This window comes from Pinus tabuliformis, chromosome 2_2, assembly GCF_031772625.1.
Source record: "Pinus tabuliformis cultivar Carrire ecotype Pingquan chromosome 2_2, CPIR1, whole genome shotgun sequence".
NCBI lineage: Eukaryota > Viridiplantae > Streptophyta > Pinopsida > Pinales > Pinaceae > Pinus > Pinus tabuliformis.
Window position 1 is genome coordinate 979,699,987 of NC_142300.1, and position 22,318 is coordinate 979,722,304.

Consider the following 22,318-nt stretch of genomic DNA (forward strand, 5'->3'; position numbering starts at 1 on the left):
AAATTTGCAATTTCCTGTAAATGATCAAATGTATGCACAGAATTCATGGAATGTACCCATGCCATGGCAGCACCAAAACCACCCACAGCAACAATGGAGACCATCTCAACAGTACTCTCAATCCTATCATACATATCCTCAATCATACCCACCATATTCACAACCATATCAATAATACCATCAACCCTATTCATCACATCCTCAACCATATCAGCAGTATCCTCAGCAAGTTGTTTATCAGCCTCAACCTACTCAACAAGCACTGCCTGCTCCTCCACCAATAAATCCACCACAACTTCAATTTCCAGCTAACTCACAACCTCCCAGACCCACTCAAATTCCTGCTCAAACTGTCGCAAATCCAAATAATAGAGCAGAGAGGCCAGCCTACAATGTAGAAGAGGGAACCTCATATTCGACACTACCCTAGCAAAATATCAACTTGAGGTCTGGTAGGGTACTCCACAAAGATTCTCCCATAACAGATAAGCAAGAAGAAAACACAGAAAATGAAAATGAAATAACAAATCAAAGAAAACCAAACGATGATACCAAAGATAAGCAGATGCAACCACGGCATCCACCTTTTCCAGACCGATTGGTCCAAATAAAACCTCCACTGTCTATACCACAGTTTGATGTCTTAGATGAACTCAAGAATGTCTACATAAAAATTCCACTGCTGCAAGCTATAAAGGACATTCCCATATATACTAAAGCCATCAAAGACATATGCCTCAAGAAGCCTGCTATAAAAAGGATTGATCCTCAAACCATTCATGTTATAGGACATTTAGCAGGCCTTATGACCAACATCATCTCCATGGAAAAGTATGTTGATCTTGGCATTCCCAAAGTGACCACCATCATTAACAACATACAAATTCCAAACACTTTGATAGATCTTCGGGCCGCAATCAATGTCATGACTCTTGAAACCATGAGAACACTCCAACTCATAAATTTGCAACATACAATGATTGTTCTAGAACTAGCTGATAGGTCTAAAGTGATTCCTGAAGGGATTTTGGAGGACATAATTGTCTCACTGGACTCTTGGGAGTATCCAATGGATTTCTTATTTCTTCAACCCAAATCCAATTTAGGAGGGCACCCTATCGTCCTTGGTAGACCATGGTTAGCGACTGCTGATGCATTCATAGGATGTCGGTCGGGCAACATGATCATTTCAAGAGGGACCGAAAGAAAACAACTCACTCTTTATCCATCGACACAATCACCAGCAGTAACACACAATCTGTGGCTTGATGATAAATTCAATGATAAAGAAGAAGTACAATTTGTTTTTAGCATTTACCAAATCTATGATTTCCAAGAACAAGACAATAATGATTTGGTAGAATTATTCCTTTCTCAACCTGCTATTTCTGAAAATTTGAGAAATGACCAATATCATGCTGCAGATGTACTTTTAGCTCAAAATTTTCAGGAAACATGCACCATTCAATCTTTGCAAACCACATTTCACAACATTTTTCCAATTCAATCCATCACCAACACACAGAGTCAGATCATAGAGATTAGTCCAGGGAAAACTCTGAACATAGGCAATCACCTAGACTCATCTCAGCAAGAGAAATTGATTCGACTATTGAGAAAATACCAGAAGGCCTTTGCTTGGGACTACACCGATATGCATGGGATTCACCCCGACACATGCACTCACCATATTTATACAGATAGCACCATCAAACCAGTGAGGCAACCATAGAGAAGAATGAACCCCATGCTCCAAGATATTGTCAGAGAAGAATTGCAAAAACTGTTGAGAGTTAATTTTATATATCCTATTTCTGACAGTCGGTGGGTATCCCCATTGGTTATAGTGCCCAAGAAAAATGGTAAGTGGCGGATTTGTGTTGATTACAGACAACTGAACAAAGAAACGCTCAAAGATTATTTCCCACTACCATTTATTGACCAAGTGTTAGACACCCTAGCTGGGAAATCATCATTTTCTTTTCTTGATGGTTTCAGTGGCTAGAACCAGATCAAGATAGCCTCAGAAGACCAGGACAAAACCACATTCACCTGTCCTTGGGGCACTTATGCTTACAATGTTTTGCCATTTGGACTTTGCAACGCTCCAGCTACATTTCAGAGAGCTGTGTTAGCTATTTTCGCTGATTTAATTCATGATTGTGTTGAAGTTTACATGGATGATTTTTCAGTGTACGACAATTCATTTGAACATGCATTAGAGAACCTTGAGAGAGTTTTGAAAAGATGTATTGAAGCTAATCTGTCCCTCAACAATGAAAAGTGCTTTATGATGTTAAACGAAGGGATAGTATTAGGCCACTATATTTCTTTTCAAGGCATCAAAGTTGACCCAGCAAAGATCCAGATCATTGTTGATTTGCCAATTCCACAGAATCAAAGAGAGGTAAGAAGTTTCCTTGGGTCCGCAAGCTATTACAGAAGGTTTATTGAACATTTTAGTAAAATAGCTTTACCTTTGTTTAAACTTCTAACAAAAGATGTACTTTTCAACTCGAATGAGAACTGCCAACAAGCATTCGAACTACTCAAAAGGAAGTTATCAACCGCACCAGTCTTGAGAGGGCCTAATTGGATCCTACCATTTCATATCTTTACAGATGCATCTGACACTGCAGTGGGTGCCTCATTAGGCCAAAAAGAGGAATCTTGTAATTATGCCATTTATTTGATTAGCAAAAATCTAACACCTGCAGAGCTAAACTACACAATCACAGAAAAGGAAACACTTGCAATCATATATGCTGTGAATAAATTCCGACATTATATAACTGGTTATGAGGTCTTGGTACATACTGATCATTCTGCCATTAGACATTTAATGAATAAACCAATAACTAGTGGCAGAGTTACCAGATGGTTATTATTGTTACAGGAATTTAACATCACAGTGTTAGATAGACCAGGTAAAGAGAATCAGGTGGCAAATTTTCTTTCTAGACTGCAAAATCCAAGTGAGGATGTTTCGGTTGAAGATTCTTTTCCAGATGAAAATTTATTTGCAATTTCCATAGTAAATCCTTGGTATGCTGATTTGGCCAATTATTTGTCTACAGGAAGGACACCTCCACACTTTGCTGCAAAGGAAAAGAAGAGACTAGTCAAACAAAGTGCTAGATATTCATGGCTTAATGGCGATCTATTTTACACTGGTTATGATATGATCATTAGAATATGTGTAAGAAATGATGAGGTAATTGATATTTTAAAATCTTGCCATGATGAACCGTGTGGTGGGCTTTTTGTAGCTAAGCGGACAGCATTCAAAGTTCTTACTCTTGGATACTACTGGCCATCCATTTTCAAGGATGCCAAGAAGTATGTGAAGAGTTGTGACAACTGCCAAAGAATGGGCAGGCCAACAGCTACAAACGAGATGCCCCTTCAGCCCCAAGTTCACCTAGAGCCATTTGACAAATGGGGTCTAGACTTTATAGGACCCATTAACCCAACCTCCAATGGTAAGAAGTACATCTTAGTATGTACTGATTACGTCACAAAGTGGGTTGAAGCAAAAGCACTAGTTAGAGCCACCGAACACACAGTGGTAAATTTCCTTTTTGAAGAGATTTTTGTAAGGTATGGAGTCCCAAGGGAAATAGTGACTGATCAAGGTACTCAATTCACCTCAAAGCTAGTGAAGGACATCACAGACAAATACCAAATCAAGCATAGGAAAAGTACCCCTTACCATCCACAGGCCAATGGGCAGGTGGAATCCACAAACAAAACTTTGGAAGGGATCATTACTAAAATTGTGGCAATGAACAGGAAGAATTGGGAAGAGAAGCTCAAAGATGCACTCTGGGCTTACAAAATTACTTGGAAAGATACTACAGGATTTACACCATATCAGTTGGTGTACAGCAAAGAGGTAATGCTTCCTATTGAGTTTCAAATACATACTTTTAAACTGGCTGCAGATTTGCAAATTGACTTGGACCAAGCACAACAAGAAAGAATTCAGCAGTTGAACCAGCTGGATGAAATGAGGTAGCAAGCAGAGGAAACCACAATCCTCATGCAAAAACAAAGGAAGCAGTGGCATGATGCACATATCAAGAAGAAGTAGTTCAAGGAAGGTGACTGGGCTTTACTTTTTGACTCTAAATTCAGAGATCATAAAGCCAAGTTTACCACCCATTGGATGGGCCCATACCAAATTATTCAGGCTTATGACAATGGTTCATTCAAGCTCAAAACTATTGATGGAGAAGGTCATTCCTTTACTGTCAATGGTCATCGCCTGAAACTATACACCAAGCCCATTAGCAAGCAAGATTTTCTCCAAACAGTATCTCAACAAAGAGAGGTTGAGATACTGCAGCCCTCAGCTGCAATATCCCTGCCTTAGTTCATTTCCTTTCAATTTAGAAATTAAAAAAAAAAAAAAAAACACGAAACAAAAACTAAAAAAAATATATAATAACAATGGGTTAGATGTGAAAACCAGCCTCTGGCACACTCTAACCCCGAATTCTTACTTGAAAACCAATTCGTTGGCGGGTAAGAATTCTCTTTCTTTTGTTCACTGTTTCATTTATCAACTGAATCATGACTTGAGGACAAGTCAAAACTTTAGCGGGGAGAGAAGCATCAGCATTTTGTTCTTTTATCTCTCCATTGTAAATTCTTAAATATTTCTTATCTCATCTCCTCACTGTACATTTCCAAAGCAGTTTGTTCCAGCATTCCAGATTTCAATAAATAAGTTATTTTGTCATTGTTTTATCTCAGAGGGACCTAGTTATAAACATTATGCAGGGGGACCTGTTCTATCCAGAAGACCATGCTACCAACACCAACAATAATGGGACCTGTTTAAGACACATAAAAGGGACTTGTTAAGAGACTTACTTCAGGGCTACTTCAACAAAGTTTCATCAAGTTTCTACAAGGATTCACAGGTTGTTGGGCACCAAGACTCCATCAAATACCCAAGCTCAAGGAACCTGTATACATATAAGGAGCTGCATGAACATCTTCAAGATTTCAGAGGGACCTGTTGCATTCGAATCTATCTCAGGGGACTTGTTATGAACAACAAAGAATAGTCAAAAGAGACTAGTCCTACTCAGCATGCCAATGCAACAATAACCAACAAAAGTGTAATATGTTCCTTATTCTTAGCATTTAATTTCTTAGATTAATTTTTAATGTTAATTTTAATGACTGTGACTGTTATGATCGATTTCAAGGGCACTACATTTTCCATCATCCCTTATCTCACTGTTAATTCTTATCATCTTTCATACCCCAACCTATTTCATACTTCTAAATCCATTACCCCTTTTCATATCAACCTTGTTATGCCAATCGCACCCTACAGTCATACCAACATCTTCCATTTGGCCGAGTACCAATAGAAACAGGACACGTGGTGGATTGTGTTTTTTTTTAAAAAAGGAAAGAAACAAATGTTAAAGCGGGCCTATTCATTGTATTCCACACGGCCGAATTATGATTCCACCACCCGACGTAGCCAAATGATTCAGAGGACTCCCTGAAATCATACCCCAGTATTGCATATACGCTTCCAGCGCTCCTATGATGACATCTATACAAGCGGTACAACCATTCCTCTGTTTCAAAAGATGAATACGCTATGAAGTAAGTGTAGTAGTTATCCCACCATCATTCTTAGTTATTTTACGCTGGCATTTGACTCCCATGACTTCCACAGTAACGATTGAAAGCAGTGAGCACCACAAGAGGGAAATATAACCATTTGGGTTCGACTCCCACCAAAGTCACAAGACAGTCGATCGAGCATCATACTTGATATTAAGGGAGTGACACCACCAGGTAATAAATTGAAATTTCTTTGTTGAAATTGATAGAGCAAGACCCTCTGCCAAAATGACCAATAGGGTCGAGCCGAGCATGTTCGACAGTTCTCAATATCATCAAGATTGCATTTCAATTCTCAGAGAGATACAGTGGTTGCCCTTTTTAGAGAAATTTCATGGAAGTAATGAAGAGGTTACCAAACAATTTGCTTTCACATTCAACGGAGAGAAAGCCCTGATAGGTAACTTCTCATTCAGGGTTTCAGAGGACACCATAGCCCAGTCAATAGGGATTAGCCCAGAAGGGGAGAAGTACTTTAAGACAAAGCAATTTAAAGAGAAGTCATGGACTCAATTGATGTCTAGATCCAGAGTCTCATCAGTTAACTGGAAAAAAGGTGTCCCAAGGAGTTGGTTGATGCATCCCTGGGACGAGATGTTCTATATTCTCCAAAAATTCGTAACCTGCGAAGGCCGTTATAGTATTGTCTATCTATACCATATTAAATTACTGCTACACTTGAAAAGGCTGTGTGTTATCAGTCTACCATACTTTCTACTACAAAGCCTAACCAAGATGTCTAAGACCATCCAAAAGCAGAAGGGAAATGAAGACAAGAGCCTATATCACTTTGGCTTAATTAAAATTCTTATTGAGCATGAATTGCAGAGAAGAGGGAAACCGTGGAAGGAGTTCTTAGCTGCTAATCAAATTAAAGATGAGGAACACAAAGAAGAACTGCAGGAGAACTCAGGTTTCATGAAGGATATCGATGAAGAGATCCCAGTATCCAAAGCAAGCAAAGTACCTCCACCTGTGAGCAGCATAAGGATTAGGAAAATGAGAAAAGAAGATGCTCAAAAGGCAGAGCAAGATAAAATTTTCACCAATTATTCAAGAAGAACAAGGAGAGCACCAAAATCCCAGTTACAAGAAGACCAGCTTGAATCCAATGCACCCATACCGATGGATATTGAGAGTAGTGACCACTCACCACCAGGACCAGGAGCTGATATAGAGGTTGAAAGCCATAACAGGCAGGAAAAAGGTTCAACACCTCCCATTAAGAAACAGAAGAAACTGGAGAAACAAATTGAGAAATTAAAGGAAGAACTCATGGAGGCTAATATGTTAGAAAAGGTTATCAAGAAATAAAATGAGATGCTCCGAGCGCAGAGTAAAGAGACTCAACAGAAGAATGAAAAGTTAAGGGAGCGAATCAGTGAACTTGAGGCTGAGCAAACAGATATTTGTAAATGGGCCACTAAGTGGTACAACCAGAAGAAGACCCTCAAATAAAAATACAAAACATTAAAGCAGGAGCTCCATGGTCAGAAAGATGCCCAGGTGAAAAAGAATGTGGACACATTGTTAAAGGCAGCAAAGGTCCAGGCAGGGATAGAGTTCAAGGGAAGCACTTGAGGGTTAGCATGAGGACATGCTAATTCATTAAGTCGGGGAGAGATGTTGGTACCATCCCATGGACTCTTTTTTCCTCCTAAAACATATCATTTGCCTACTCCTTTCCATCATATATCTCTTAGATCCCTTGAAAATTGACTATTTAATAGTCCTATAGTTATTAAAATGCATTGAAATTGATTTAGGAGTTTTATGTTAAAGAATTAGGGATTTTTGGTAAAATGGCTACAAGAAGTTCCAACATCCTATAATTGGTTCATTGTTTGACATGTGGCATGACAGCTAGGCTAGAGCGAAGGGTAGGGATGAAAAGTAGAATGTCCAAGCATGGACGAATACCTATCCTACAGGAGAATCGACCCTCCTACATGCACGGTCAACGATGGTCAAAGTATAGCATGTTGGCGACAGAGGCAGCAACAACAAAGCACTCTAAATTGATTTAGTTTTGTTCCTTTTTGAAATCAGTTTAGGATAGAAACATTTTAAAAATATCGACATGATAAAAGCGGCAACAGCCATATCATGAATGTACATTCGTTTTCGGAATGTAAGGGTTATAAAAACATATGTAAAGACAGTTCTAAGGAGTCAATGTTTGGTTATCATTGTATCGTTTGAAAACAGAGTTTAAACTTAATATCAAGAACACAGTTGCAGTCACGATCCTTGTCTTGTTGTGTTGATTTTATAATTTGTTGAACACAGTCCAGTATACCTCTGGAACGTGGACGGGCCCTGCGTTAAACTGGTATACTGTAATTTCCTTTTCATTTCCAACTTAGGGTATTGAATGATCTGCACAGTAGTTAGAATTGGTTTTCGATTTCAATAGAATGCGTATGGTTTATGTTTATGACAGTGCTTGAGCAGTTCATCACTGAGATCATGAATCGTATCCTGTAAGGGATTCGATCCTTTGTTGTCTCTTAAAAGAAATATCATGAACTCTGCTTTCATGCCAAAGTATGTTTATGATTTCCATATGTCCTTATCTTGCATAAATATTAGTGAATGCTGAGTATTTACTGAACAGGGGTTTCATGCATGGTGTCTCTGTAAGGAGATTGAAATCTTGGTTTGAAGTGATACACAGTATTTTAATTTGGTAAATGCATTGAGTGACAGTGTTGTAATTAAGTAGATTAGCTGAGTGACCTAAGTGTTTGGGTGATAGGTAACATACCTCAATCTTCCGTAAAGAAGTCCTGTGACCTACCATCATAACCACTTAGCTAATAATCCTTTATGTCTATATAATTTGGACGCATGCCTCTAAGTCTACGCATCGTGGTCGATAATAAATATAGCCTAGTCTAGCACCCTATATAGGACACTACACTGAGATAACAATCTGCTTATCATGCTCCACATTGAAAAGGCACAATTTGGAATGTCCTGGCAGCCTGACGGAAATTTTCCCAACAATTCACATAAAAATTATCGTCCTATGGCCGCATCTATCGTGTCCGAAATCCACAAAACACCCTTCGTGAAATCTCCGTAGAGTCACATTAAAACCCTTTGTTCAATGCCATAAACATTTCCATTTCATTCCTCCTTTCACCAACCCCCCTGTGTTTATTGGAAAATTTTAAAGTTTACACATGACACCATGGTGGGACGTAGATCTTACCATCATCTAACATAAAATTCCCCATCCTACAACTTTTGTTAAATTGTAGCTCCCATGGACATCACTTATTTTTTTATGTAACACTTCAAAATAGCATTTAGGAATAAGTCTCGTAATGAGGTGGCAACAAGCTCCCTGTGGCTACCATGTGTCATTCCATAACCTCTTCACTTATTGGATATATATATATATATATATATATATATATATATATATATATATATATATATCTATATATATATATATATATATATGAATTCATCAAATTAGGAACTGCACATCTAGTTGGCCCATCACTTTCCATGGTGTGTTGTAAGGAAAGTAATTTTAGATTTCAATATAAAATCAACAAATCAACCAACTGAAAATGTACCAAGTAATTGTATTTTATAGGTCATTCTAAGCTTCTAAAGTCAACAAAGCATCCTACTCGAAAAGAGAATATAATATTACCATAAATTAGTGATGATCAATTAATGGAATTGTGAGACATTAGTTGTAGTATTATGTATACTCTTTGAGACATTCCATCCTTCTTCTATACTCTAGTTTTAGGTATAAGAAAATTCGACATTCCTTTCAAAATAATTATAGAAATTATTCATCATTAATATTTTCACATTACAATCATTTGTTTAATATTACATTAGAACTATTGGAAATTATATTTTTAGTAAATGTTGTAACTTAGGTGTTTGGAGTAATATTTCGTTGCAGGGTAGGCTTTACAAGACCCTTGACGTTTGCAGCTTGAGGTTAGAAACTTGGAGTTGTCAGCCTTGAAGGTATAAGTATTTAGTTGCATAGAACTATAACTGAAATGTCTATTGCTAGAAAGCATTAGAAAGAAAAAACAAGTAATCAAATAGTCGAGCTTCAACTCTAAATGGATGTTGGCAAAGTGAAATGTTCATGTTGCATGCTTGGAAGATCATGGATGAGTACTTGAATAAGAAATAGATGGGCAATGCTAGCAAGTTGAAACATTTAAGTATACACCTTGTAACATGGAAGTTAAAATTCAACAATCAGGTTGTTGGGTCATTGGCTTCTCCAATACGTCAATGCACATAAATGGTAGATTGAACTCACACATAATGAAATTGTACAAGTGATTAAATTGGTTCAAATGTGAAGCTTATAAATTGGGACAACTAAAATGGAATAAGCTACAGGGAAATTGGAATAGTCTAAAAGTATATCAAGCAAGTTAAACAATGCACCTTTAGATTTGTATATCATATTCCACTTAGGTTTTAGATGAATTTTTGTTGCATAGTATTAACTAAATAATCATTGTACCATGGTATTATTGCCACTTTCCTTACATACTTAAGTTAATGTGGGAAAATCCTCAACCCCACTCGGTGTGGCCTTGTTGGAAAAGCTCAGATAATGGGTTGTCACATAACCCCAACTTTCTCCATCTAAGCTCTCTCCTAGCTAAAACCAAGGGGGTGGAACTTAAGGAAGGTTTCTAAAGGAAAGAATCACTGAAAAAAACAAGTTATAGGAGACTAAGGGTAGGGAAATTACTAAAGGAAAGAATCATTGAAAACAACAAGTTATAGGAGACTAAGGGCGGGGAAATTACTTCTAAGTAAATTGAGTTTAAGGATTATTTATCAAGTATAAATATTTAAATGATGAATGCAAATATCACTGAGATGGATTCCAATATGTTCAATATGACAATGAAAGTATGACATTCATAAACTAGTGCCTTAAAACAATTTTCAATAAGGAAACAACACTTTCAAAATGGAATGATACTTCAAGTCACAACGAAAGCTAATTGCTACCAGACAAGTATTAGTACAAGAAATAATCTAAAATATGAGCAACAAGACTTGAGATGTAACTTGCAAGAAAAGAAGGCTTGTAACTCGAATAGAAAATGCTCAATAAATGATATTGATAATAGACAAGTACATGAGTATAAAGTAAAACATGCAAGTAAATGAATTAGCCCACAATTCCAATTACCAGAACCGATTGAACGTCAATGCTAGATCAATGAATGTGGGATATTTCTATGCATGATGTAAGGATCTTGGTTGATTTTAATTATATGTCTAATCTATAGTGAGAAATTTCCCATCAATTTCTCAAAAATTAGTAAGGATTGGCATGGCTTGCAAGAAGGATAGGTTGAGGAGGCACAAGTTCATTGTTAACAATATCCTTCATAGCCACCTTTCAATCCATGTTTCTCTATTCCTACAGGGGATCAACCACAAGAGAAATGAAAGGTCACATGTTTTAACCTTACTTCAATCTCAAGTTTATCAAATTGAATGAAAGCTAGTGATATTTATCCCGAAATTTCTATTTAACCAAGCTTATACTTAGAGGTAGATTTCAGAACTGCAAGTCTAAATCTAATATGAAAATGGGATGTCAAAATGTCTACGCAATGTTTCAAATGAGATATAGTGATAACAAGATATTTCAAAGAAATGAGATAAAAATAAACTTATCATTAAAGTTACTTTGAGCACAATATGATATTGGTTTATAACAATGATCAATGAAGCATGCAACAATTACTCAATGAAACAAGGTCAATGAAATAAAATTAGATCACAAGCTAAAATAATAACTCAATTTCCTTGGATTGAAAGTAAAGAAAAATTGGAAGCTCGCCCTCCCATGTCTCATCGCATGACATATATCTAAATCCTTACAAAAATGCCTCAAAAAAATGGAAAACCATCTAATACATCATGGTGCTTGAATCAGAGAATCGACATAATAGAAAAGAGGGCAACTATTGCATTTCCCATTGCTACTAATGTGTGCAATGGTGGTGACTAATAATGACAGGCACCTAACCTCTTGTGCAGCAAAATAAGAGATGCAGAATTGTCGACCATGCACCTACAAAAATGTTCTAGAGACTGAATGAGGTCCAACATATCTCTAAGAGTAGGCAAGTTGACTTTCTACTACAACAACATGGGGGGCATTAGGGAACTGGGGAAAATCTTCCCCTCTACTAGATAATCTAGTGATAAAGTATATGTCCTCCTCATCGGGCCTATACCACATCTCAGGACCCATATGGAAACCCTGCTCCTGGACACTCCACTGGTAGATTAGATATGCCAACAAGACAAAGTACTCCTTCAAGGATGTAACCTCCTCATAGTAGTTGAGGAAGTTGATCAGGTGATTAAATTTAGTGCCCAAAAATAAAAGTATGTGTCAAATCTTGAAACATTTACCATTGGATAGATCTCAGAAATTTTAATCCAATGAAACTTGAATCGTTGAAAACCGATATCGTATGCTCCCAATATCACGTTCTGACCAAATTCCCCAATAGGTAAAAATTTGCAGAATTGACAAGGTTACCATACATTTTGGGTCAGTGGAATGCTTTCATTTGGCCACTCCTAATTAGTCTAAAAATTATGAATTATGCTAGGGATAGCAGTAATTTTTTTTGTAAGGGGCTGGGGGTACGCACAAGATCCAAACCACAAGCCTCTGCCAAGCAACAACAACCATCCACCAACACACCATCGGACATGAGTCTTAACCATGGTGTTAGCTGAATTTATTTAAGCACGAAGTGGCAGACATATGGGAAAAGGGCCAGGGCTAAGCCCTAGCCCATGGCCACATCCCACACCAAAGGACCGTGGTAGAGGGAGCCTAGCGCTAGGGCTTAACCATGACCCACAGTCCCGATGCCCACACCATGAAACCAAACCGAAGCCATAACACAAAACCACGAGAAGAGAGTGGAGGGGCCCAAACCTAGACCACATACAGCTAATATGACCATTAGCATGGAGTAGAAGGGAGCTTATCCCTAGGTTATTGTAGTCAGGCTAGCCCTGGGTCATATAACCCGTCACATGACCACAACTTGTAGAGTTTTGGCCCCATGCGCTAGGTGGGCACTAGGCCTAGTTTTTATGGGCACATTCGACCATGATGTAATGTGTTAGCGGCTTGGACGATGAGGGTGGGAAACTAGCCCCAGCCCCTGGGCATGTGGCCCCCATACGAATGCATTTTTATGAAATTTAACATCAACAATTTCAATTTTTGGATCCACTAAACTAGATGCTTCTCCATTGGCAACATTATCTATGCCAAAATCAGCGTCTGCTAATAATGTTGAAGATAATGGAGAATATCCTAGAATAGGTAGAGTTGGTTCACGTAACCTCAGGATAGGAATTAGTTTCTATTTCTTAGGATGTTGTTGTAACTCCTTAAAACCATGTATTCTATTTAATGTGTAATGTGCATGAACAATGTAGAGCATTCTGTAGGGCCAGACTCTCCTGGTTCAGACTCTCTTTCGTAGAGCTGACCAGTGGGTTTTATTTCTATTAATATAAACATTACCATTTTTTATCATGGTATTAGAGCGTCAGGGCTGAGGAACTTGTATGCTGGCTGGTGGGTGGCTCCTTGAACCAAGATCATCGCAGTTGTGAGGAAGGTAACTGTGGTGATTCTGAAATTGTCGATGGTTATGAGTGTACCACTGCAACGAGATCATTGTAGCTCCTTCGTGCATATTTATCCCTTTATCATCACGGGAAAGACGTGTACAGTTGTGACGACGTCATATAAAAGACAGGAAATTCTGCGACGATCATGGAAGCCAACAACAAGGCTATGGATGCATGGGAAAACCAAGAACAAGGTTGTAGTTGTCAGAGAAGCTTCTTGAGGAAGCTACAAACAAGGCTATAGCTGACAACAGAAGGTTGTCTGGAGGCTGAGAAGAAAGCCATGGTGATCTACGAGTGTGTTGTGAGATCAAACAACATTGAAGATCAATGATCTGTCTCTGTCACAGATCTGTGATAAATTTAACATCTTTTACCTGTCGATTTTTTGTTTCTAAATCTCCAAGATGAATAACAATATATTTGAACCATGCATGAAAGAGCATAACAAGCTCAATGGTTCCAATTATGAAAATTGGAAGTTCAAAATGCAGACTCTGCTAGAAGCACATAGTGCTTAGACAATTGTGAATGGGGATGAGCCGAAGCCTATTGCTAGATCAGCATTAATCCTAGATTGGGAGAAACAAGAAAGTAGAGCAAGGACAATGTTAACGATGTTAGTGAAAGACTACATTATACCACACATCAGAGAAGGAAAGTCAGCTAATGAGTCCTGGGAAATTCTGAAGGAATTACATGAGATTAGGAATTCGAATCATCTTCTGTTCCTCAAGAGTAAGATCCTATCCATGAATATAGAGGAGAATGAAACAATTGCTTCATTCTTAGCAAGGATTAAGGATCTAAAAACCAAATTACCAGATATCGGTCATACAATGGACGATACGAATCTTTTAACCATTACAATGGATGGTGTCACTAATGATTATCAAATGTTCATCACTGCAATAAATGCCAAAGAGAATATCCCGCACTTTGAAGAGCTAATAGGTATACTCATGCAGGAAGAAGAGAAGAGATCATCTTTGAAGCTCCAGAGTGTCGATCTTGCTTTGATGGTGTTCGATTGTGTTATATTCTTTCCACAACTAGCCCACATAGTTAATCGGGGGGTTAGAGGGGGGCAGAGCCCCCCCTTCATTGCGTCGATTATGTAGCGGGGGGGTAGTCCAAGGGGGTTTGAGGGGTACCCCTAACCACACTTTATGGGGTCCGGGGCAGTGCCCTAGAAAATTTTGGTTTTGGACCCTATGTTAGGTTGGGTGGACCAACCTATGGTTTTGTGCATGATTTGCGCACATTTTTTTGGACGCAATGGTTTTCGGTCCATGGTTTTGGACACGATAGTTTTTCAGTCCATGGTATTGGATGCTTCAGCCGGATCCAGGGGAAAATCTCTTTGTATGTGGATTTTATGTGTTATGCTCTTGCATTGTTTATTTTCTGTGTTTTAGAATTCGTATGTAGGTAATTTCTATATGGGGTTAAAACCTACATTTGGTATCAAAGTTGTTTTGGCTTCAAGGCGATGCCTTTGTTGCTGAGGGGTTTTGCTCGAGCCTATGGTAGACCCTGTTCAGTGGGGGATCTACGAGATTGATTCTAGTGGTGAAAGAAGATGGTGAGCAGTGGAAAGATAGAGATCAAGAAATTTAATGTTCAGAGTTTTGATTTGTGGAAGCTCAAGATGGAGGATCTGTTGGTGGATAAAGATCAGTGGATCGTGGTAGATCCAGGAACTAAACCAACAGGAGTGTCCGACGAAGAATGGAAGAAGTTGGACCGGAAGGCAAAGAGCACAATATGATGTTGTGTCTCAGATTCAGTGTTGCTGAATGTATCAGGGGAAAATACAGCGAAGGTTTTGTGGGAAAAGTTATGGACTTTGTACCAATCTAAGTCTCTGGTGAATAAATTGTTCCTGCGGCAAAAGCTATATAACCTGAGGATGAAAGATGGAGACTTGGTGACAAAGCATCTGAATGAATTTAATACTGTGGTAATTTAGCTAACATCTATTGATATCAAAATTTCAGATGAAGATAAGTGCGTCAGTTTGTTGTGTTCTCCACCATATTCGTGGGATAGTCTGGTTATTGCAATAGGTAGCAATGCCAGAATGGTGATGCCTTGTCTATACGAGGACAAACCCAGAACGAAAACAAAAATAAGTCATTGAGTGGGAGATCTAAATCTAGAGGGAGATCTAAGTCTCTAGGAAAACCTATAAAGGTGGTGTGTTGGAAATGTGGAAAGGAAGGGCACTACAAAAAGGACTGTAAATCTAAAGCTCGTGACAAAAGAAAAGGGATCTGATGATGCTCCTTCTGCAGAGGTGAAAACCACCTCAAATGAAGGTGGGAACGTATACTTGGCTTCTTCAAGTACACATGTAGATCATGAGGCATGGTTGATTGACTCAGGTGCATCCTTTCACATTACTCCCCATAGAGAGTGGTTTTGCGAGTATGAGAAATATGATGGTGGTGATGTCTTCTGAGGGGATGATAGGAAGGCTAGAATCATTGGTCGTAGAAAATTAAAGTTGAAGTTGCAAGGCGGAGGGGTTAGAACACTTCCGGGTGTTCTGCATATTCCTGCATTGGCCAGAAATCGTACTTTTGTAAGCAAGTTTGATGATGCAGGTGTACAAACAGTGTTCGAGAAGGATACTTGTAAGATGGCTTGGGGAGCACTAGTATTGATGCGGGGAGTTCGAATTGGAACTCTGTACAAGCTACAATGTAGCACTATTATTGATGGGTGTGGCAGTTCTATGGTTCCTGAAAGTGGAGCAAAAATCTAGTGGTCTCTGGAGAGAAGACCATGCTGTGGCATCAAAGGCTTAGAAATATTGGAGAGAAGGGCCTTCAAATACTTCATGGTAAAGGTATGGTATAAGGTATGAGTAATAGCTCTTTGGATTTTGATTTCTATGAAAATTGTGTATATGGGAAGCAGAATCGAGCGAGTTTCCCCTCTGGTAGTAAGAGGGTGAAACAGATATTAGAGCTTGTGCATAGTGATGTGTTTGGACCTATGAAGGTTCGATCACTGGGTAAGTTTGTGTACTATATATCATTTATAGATGAATTCTCAAGGAATACATGGATACATTTCCTTAAGAAGAAATCTAAAGTCTTTGACAGGTTTAAAGAGTTTAAATCTCTCGTAGAAAATCAAACATAGAGGAAGATAAAGGTGTTGGGGACATATAATGGTGGAGAGTTTTGCAACAAGGAATTTGAAGAATTCTGTAAGAAGTTTCGTATAGCATGGCAGAAGACTACTCCATATACACCTCAACAAAATGGAATTATAGAAAGAATGAACAAGACGTTGATGAAAGGGCAAAAATCATGCTCAGTGGTGCTGGGTTAAGACAAGAATTCTAGGTAAAGGTGGTGGATACTGCATGTTACCTAGTCAACAGGTCACCTTCATTAGCGTTGGACGATAAGACTCCACAAGAGGTATGGAATATTAAGAAACCCTCTCTTTCAAATTTGAGGGTATTTGGATGTGATGCATATGTGCATGTTCCAAAGGAGAAACGAACCAAGTTGGATAGTAAATCTGAAAAGTGCATCTTTATTGGGTATAATGATCATTTAAACGGTTACAAGCTTTGGAACCTAGTAACAAGGAAGGTTGTGTACAACTGAGATGTGGTGTTTAGAGAGGTGAAAGATGTTATTAAACATGAATTCCAACCAAAGGAAGCTGAGAAGATAGAGCTTGAGCTGAAGGAGGAAGAATCAGACTCTATAGTAGAGGAGGAATTAGAGGATGAAGAGCCACAAACTTCTGGTGTGAGAAGATCAGTTCGAGAAAGAAGGAAACCAGAAAGGTATAGTCCATCTCCTTTCTGTTCAAATTTTTCTTTGCCTGTTACTGAAGATGATCCCAGAAATGTGAAGGAAGTTGTTGATTCAGAGGATGGAAAACTCTGGAAAGAGGGCATGGTTGATGAAATGGCATATTTGCAGAAGAATTAAGCTCAGGATTTGGTTGAGTTGTTGGCTAGAAGGAAACCCATTGGCAACAAATGGGTGTTTAAGAAAGAGACAAATACAAAAGGAAATGTGGAGAAATAAAAAGCTCAGTTGGTAGCAGAAGGTTATTCCCAAGTGTCGAGAATTGATTTGGGCGATATTTTTTCTCCGGTTGCCAAGGTAACTTCTATTAGATTACTTTTATCTGTTGTTGTTGCTTTTGATTTTGAGGTAGAACAGATGGATGTGAAGACAACATTTCTTCATGGGGATCTGGAAGAGGAAATCTACATGAAGCAACCTAAAGGCTTTGCGGTGAAAGGTAAGAAAGAACTGGTATGCAAGTTAAAGAAGTCTCTGTATGGGTTAAAATAGTCACGAACGATGTGGTATCAGAAATTTGATACATTTATACAGGGACTTGGCTCCACCAAAAGCAAAGCATATCACTATGTGTATTTTAAATTAATTATTGACTGTGTCATTTATCTGGTCTTGTATGTGGATGATATGTTGCTAGTTGGAAATGACAAAGAAATTATCCAGGATTTGAAGACCCAATTTTCCTCCAAATTCAGTATGAAAGATCTTGGTGCTACAAACACTATTTTGGGCATGGAAATTAAAAGAAATTGGGCAAAGAGGAAGCTCTAGTTAAACCAGAGGAATTATGTTGAGACAATACTGCAGAGTTTTAATATGGAGGATAGTGAACCAGTGAAGGTTCCTATTCCTGTAGGTGTGAGGTTATTTGTTGAACAGTGTCCCAAGACACAAGAAGAGGAAGAGGACATGTCCCATGTTCCATATTCAAGTGCAGTCAGTATCTTGATGTATGCAATGGTATGTACTAGACAAGACATTTAACATGCAGTGGGAGTATTGAGCAGGTTTATGTCAAAACCAGGGAAGGAGCACTAGACAGCAGTGAAGCAGGTTTTCAGGTATTTGCATGGCACTAGTGATTATGGTTTGTGCTACCAAGGAAGACTAGGATTGGACAGAATTTTGGATATTCATGGCTTTGTTGATGCAGACTTGGCGGGAGATCTAGACCATAGAAGATCTACAAGTGGGTATGTTTTTAACCTATTTGGAGGAGCATTCAGTTGGATGAGTAAGAAACTATCTGTAGTGGCACTATCAACTACAGAGGTAGAATACATGGCAGCCACTCATGCAAGCAAGGAAGCAGTTTGGTTGCAGATATTTTGTTCAAGTATGGGGTTAGTACATGGAGCTATAAGGATAGAATGTGACAGCCAAAGTGAAATCTTCTTGGCAAAGAACCACACATATCATTCAAAGACAAAGAACATTCATGTTCAGTATCACTTTGTGAGGGATATGATAGAAGACCAAAAGGTGTTGTTGGTAAAGGTGGAAACTTTGAAGAATATTGCATATGCAGTGACAAAATCTATGAGCTCTAAGAAGTTCTCTTGGTGTAGAGAGACAATGGGCATTTCAGGGTTGGAAAAATGACTAAGCTCTCTTGTGGCCCCCTGTGGAAATAAAACAACAAGTGGGAGAATGTTGGGTTGTGTTATATTCTTTCCACAACTAGCCCACCTAGTGAACCAGGGGGTTAGAGGGGGGCATAGCCCCCCCCCCCCCTTCGTTGCGCCGATTGTGTAGCGGCGCGGGGGGGGGGGGGGGGCGTGGTCATAGGGGGTTTGAGGGGTACCCATAACCGCACTTTATGGGGTCTGGTGCAGCGCCCCAGAAAATTTTGGTTTTAGACGCTATGTTAGGTTCGGAAAACCCACTTATGGTTTTGTCCATGATTTTTGCACATGTTTTTGGATGGGATGGCTTTTGGTCCATGGTTCTGGACGTGATTGTTTTTTGGTTCATGGTATTGGATGCTTTGGCATGTATAAATATGTATTATAACATTGAAAGGAACATAATGAAAAATCAAGCTTGTAGTCCCAGTTTTGGGATCCAGGGGAAAATCTCTTTGTATATGTGTTTTATGTGTTATGCTCTCGCATTGTTTATTTTCTATGTTTTAGAATTCGTATGTAGGTAATTTATGTATGGGGTTAAAACATATAGATAGTGAAGAAAAATTTCTACAAAGGGAAAGGAGGTCAACAACAACAAAACGGAGCAAGTTCACATAAACGCCCAAATCTAACTCAATGTGTGCATCCCAATAAAAGTTACTCTGAAACTAAATGTTTTTATTGGGGAAAATTGGGTGACATTGCCAGGGAGTATAAGAAAAAGAAGTATCATGAAGAACAGTAGAAGCCGAAAAGACACGCAGGTCACCTCGCGAATGGTGATCAGGTGTAGAATTTAAGATTTTTCATGGCAAATAGTGATGAAAATTTTGATGCAGACATCTAGTATGTAGACTCAGGAGCGTCAACGCATATGACATGGAATAACCACTAGCTTGAGGATTTTAAGGAAATCAACGAAGGCGCACAGATATGCATGGGTGATGACAGAAGCCATCAAATCAAAGGGTGTGGGAAATTTTTTTTTATTCTACCTCATGGTAATATTAAACAAATTTATAATGTAATGTATGTTCCTAGAATAACAAAGAACTTGATTTCTGTATCTATGATTATAGATCAAGATTTGAAAGTTTAATTTTTAAAATATAACTGCTACATTAAAGATATGCTAGATGACATGAAGACAATTGCTATAGGAATCCAAACAGGAGGACTGTAAAAGTTCGATGTGAGACCTGCGCTAGTTTGAGCATAAGCAGCAACGAGCCTTACTATAGAGTAGCTTTGGCATCAGAGATTTGGCCACATCAACTATAATGATTTTCTATTACTACAAAAGAAGCAAATGATAAGAAATCTTCCTATGCTAAAACAAGTACATAATGATTGTGATGCCTGTACTTTAGGAAAAATGCATAGAGAATAATTCCCTGTTAGAGTAGAAAATAAATAGAGGGATATACTGGAGTTAGTGCACATAGACCTTTGTGGTCCCATGCAGACAAAATCTTTAGGAGGTGCACTGTATTTCCTACTGTTTGTTGATGACTATACGAAGTTTTCTTGGGTGTATTTCTTAAGAAAGAAAATACATACATTCGAATACTTTAAGCTGTTTAAAAATATGATTGAAAGACAAACAGGGAAATAGATAAAAATTCTCCGCTTTGATCAAGGGGGAGAATACAGGAAGGATGAATTCACAGATATTGTGAAGATCCTGGAATTTTGCAGCAGTTTACAGTACCCCATACTCCATAACAGAATGGAGTAACAGATAGAAAGAACAGAACATTGGTGGAATGTGCCAGAAGTATGCTTAAAAGTAAGAATCTTTCAAATGGTTTTTGCGCTAAAGTAGTGAATACTACAGTTTATTTAAAAAATAGGAGTCCTACAAGAAGTCTTGAGTCTAAAACTCCTTTTGAGGCACTATATGGATATAAGCTTGTAGTAAAACACTTAAGAATATTTGGATCTAAAGCATTTACCCACATTCCAAAGGAAGATAGAAGAAAATTAGACTCGAAAGCCATTAGATGTACTTTTATAGGGTATTGTTCATCATATAAAACATACAGATTATTTAATCCCTCTACTTAGAATATTTTTGTTAGTAGAGATGTTAAATTCCATGAGCAAGTCAATGAAGAACCTGATGAGCACTATGAGGGATGGGACATTACGTATTTTGAGGAAGAAGAAACAAAGAACAATTACGGTCAACAACAGAAAAAGGCAGGGGATGAACAACAACAACAACAACAATAGTAGCAACAACGATAGTAGCAGCAGGAAGAAACAAGGTTTGAAACCACTACCCCACCACTCAAGAGATTAGGTAGGAAAGCTCAAATGCTTGCAAGATATATGGAAAATGCTTTTATAACTAGTATGATGAATGTGGTTGAACAGTCTAGTTATAAAGAAGCAAATGAATGTAGTGAATGGAAAACAACCATGGAACAGGAATATGATTTAATCATCAGAAATAACACTTGGGAATTGGTTGAACTTCCTCGAGGAAAACAAACCATAGGTTGTAAATGGTAATATAAACTAAAAATTAATGCAGATGGAACTATAGAAAAACCGAAAGCTAGGATGGTTGTAAAGGGGTACTCACAAAAGGAAGGGATAGACTATGAAGAAACCTTTGCCCCTGTAGCTAAATTGAACACTATCAGAATGTTAATTACTTTAGCTACTAAGAAACGTTGGATGATGCACCAAATAGATGTAAAATCTACATTTTTTAATGGAGAACTTGAATAAGAGGTTTATCTAGAGAAACCAGAGGGGTTTGTCCAGAAAGGAAAAGAACATTTAGTCTGTAGATTGACCAATTTTTATCAGATAACACACCATAACATTTTGATCCACTTTCAAGTGAGATTCACAAAATCCTTTATCTCTCTGTAGATTCATTGCTACAGATCCATCTTCATTCTCATCACACAATCAACATTGTGATCCACTTTCAAGTGAGATTGACAAAATCCTTCAACTCTCTATAAGTTCACTACTACAGATCCATCTTCATTCTCATCTTCAAGCACTGCTACAATAGGCTAAAAAACACTACTGTCTTCGGCTAGACTTCCCAGTTCCTCAGCTTCAACCTGAACTTCTCTAAACATGGCAACGATATTTTCCTTTTCATTTTGATTCATTTTCTTAATCTGCTTCAATTTTGCTTTGTGACCCATGATGGCTGCCTTTCCTCTATCTTATAGCTGCTTTCGTGATTGCATGAATATGTCTTCCATATCGGCCCCGAAAAAAAATATGATGTTTAATATGCACCCCCATAAGGCACAATCTTCATAAACAGTGTCATGCTTGAAAAACACCAAAATATTTTGAAGACTAATACATTTTTATAAACCCCAAAACTTTCTTCAAATACACCATTTAATAAACCTTTTCCTTTTCCAAAACTTTTAATCCAAAACTCAAATGATAATTGACTTAAATGCTAAGCAGCATTTCAAATAAATATATTTCAAATCTTTTGAAGCTTTCCCACATACTTCAACT